The sequence below is a fragment of the Bombina bombina genome, chromosome 5 (assembly GCF_027579735.1).
Source record: "Bombina bombina isolate aBomBom1 chromosome 5, aBomBom1.pri, whole genome shotgun sequence".
Classification (NCBI taxonomy): Eukaryota; Metazoa; Chordata; class Amphibia; order Anura; family Bombinatoridae; genus Bombina; species Bombina bombina.
In genome coordinates this window covers 64044030-64046529 of record NC_069503.1, presented here as the reverse complement: position 1 = coordinate 64046529, position 2500 = coordinate 64044030, and the positions used below count along the sequence as shown (strand labels likewise).

At 34.2% G+C, this 2500-nt stretch overlaps 1 pseudogene; it reads right to left on the bottom strand.

Moving 5' to 3' along the window:
* Window positions 1-1053, bottom strand: part of LOC128661314 (gastrula zinc finger protein XlCGF57.1-like) — a 13755-nt pseudogene extending 12702 nt beyond the window's left edge.
* Between the last annotated feature and the right edge of the window lie 1447 nt (window positions 1054-2500).

Sequence of the window (2500 nt, the reverse complement as noted above, 5' to 3'; positions counted from 1 at the left end):
GCTTTTATGTAAAAATCATTTTTGTTTTTATTATGTACCTGACAGAAATGTTGGATTAGTGGAGTATTTAAAGTGCCAGTTTTGATGTTTTTTATGTGCTCTAAGCATCTAGTTTTAAGGTTTCTTTTTGAGCGTCCTATGTACCTCAAAGGATTCATGTATATTACATAATCTGACTTGCAGTTAAGAAGTTTTTCTATTGGAAACTTCTCTACTGTCTGTTTTTATTGCAAATGTATTATACTGTTTAGACTGGTGTTTATGTTCGCAGCAGACACAGCTTTTTCTAAAGCATTCGTGAAATCCCTTTAAAACAGATTTAGTTATGTTATTTCTTTGGACCTTTTTCTTGTTTTTACTTTTAATTACACTAGGAGCTAAAACCGACTAGAAATTTTTATTCTTTTTATAGATTACATCAGGAGTGTTACCTATGGTTTCTCTCAAAAGTGGATCTTTTTGTAGTATCCCACAGTGCTTTTTTAGAATATTTTTAATTTGCCAATGTCCATCATTAAATGTGGTAACAAATTTTTATTTGCTTTTATTAGTTTTCTTGTTGTTTAGCACTTTACCATTATGTACAAGGGAATGTCTGTCCAATGATTTTGCTTTATCGTATGCTTTTTGTACAATTATGTCGGGGTACTTTTTTTCTTAAAATTTTTGTTGTAACACTTCAGCTTCCCTCTCGAAATTCTCCAGTTCTGTACAGTTTCGTCTTAAACGATGAAACTGTCCATATGGTATGTTCTCTATCCACTTTGGATGGTGAGCACTTCTGGCGTCAAGATACCCATTGGTATCTGTCGTTTTTCTAAATAAGCTGCTCTTGACAATACCATCCAAAGTGGCTAGAGTAACATCCAGAAAGTCAATCTGCGTGTCATTTATGGTATCTGTGAATTTCAGGTTCATATTATTTTTGTTTAGATTATCGACAAAAGTTCTCCATTCAATTTCATCTCCCACCCAAATTATGAGGATATTGTCTATGAACCTGCGCCACAGTTTTATCTGACCATGTTTATATCCATACCCTTCATAAATCATGTCATTTTCTTAAGCACCCATATAAAGATTAGCGAAATTTGGTGCACATTTGGTGCCCATCGCTGTACCAGTTTTTTGTATATAGAATTTTTCTTCAAATTGAAAATAGTTTTTTTCCAACACGAATCTTATTGAATCTAGAATAAACTTCATTTGGGTGTCTGCCATCTTATCTGCCCTTAATATGAGGTGTTTGATAGTTTGTATACTTTGTTCATGAGGAATTGAAGTGTATAACGCCGTTACATCTAGTGTAGCCCACTTGTAAGTAGTTTTCCATTCAAAATCCTCTATAATTTGTAATAAATGTGGGGTGTCTCTAAGGTATGATCTTAATTCTATTACCATGGGCTTCAAGAATACATCTACATATTCAGACAGCCGCGATGTTAAGGAGTTAATACCCGAGATTATCGGCCTGCCCGGGGGCTTATCTAAATTTTTATGTATTTTAGGCAGGTAGAAGTATATTGCTATTTTAGGTTCCTAATTGGCTAGGTATCTCCATTCCCATATGTCTAGAACTCTTTCTTGAAAGCCCCAGTTTATATGTTCCATATATTCGATAATTAGAGTGTTTGTAGGGTCATGTCTCTCTAGACACCTATATGTTTCTACATCTGATAGTTGTCTATAGGCTTCTTCTAAATAGTCCGTCCTATTTAGGAGGACTATTCCACCTCCCTTGTCTGCCTCCCTAATTATTATTTCATCATTGTCTACTAGTCCCTTTAAGACTTCCTTTTCTTTTAGACTTAGGTTATACTTCTTAACCTTATAATCTTTGCATAGGGCGGTACACTCTTGAATTATCAAATCCTTGAATTGCATAATATGTTTACCTTGGGATTGAACAGGGAAGAAAATTGATTTTGCCCTTAAGCCACTATTGATTACTTTTTTCTCTTCTATGTCTTCGGAATCTATTTCTATATTCAGACTAGTATTTAAGTCTATTCCCATAGTATTAATCAGATCCCTATTTTCATCTTCAAGATCCATTAGTGCTTCTAAAGTATCTTTGTCTGATTGAGTTAGGCTACTTGTGTCTCTATTTTTCTTTTCTTTTTCAAAGTGTCTCATTAACGTTACTTAACTTATTTACATCTACAAATAGTTCGAATGGGTTTGGTTTCTTTGTAGGGGCAAAAGATAGTCCTCTTTTTAAGAGGTCAATTTCTTTTAAATTAAGAATATGTGTAGACAGATTAAATATTTTAATGGTATCCGTTTTTAAGTTTGTCTCATTTCTCTTCTTCTTTTTAAGTTGTATGATTCTTCCTGCTCTACATCCTCTTCGTTGTCTAAATGTCTTTTTCCCCTTCTTAATTCACTGGGTATGTGTGTTTGTCTCCATTCTAGGTTTGTGTAAGATGGACCTGCTTCTTCTATCCTCACTCTGTGTGGGATTCTGGGTTCGTCCCTTTGATGTCTGTCGTCAAAATCC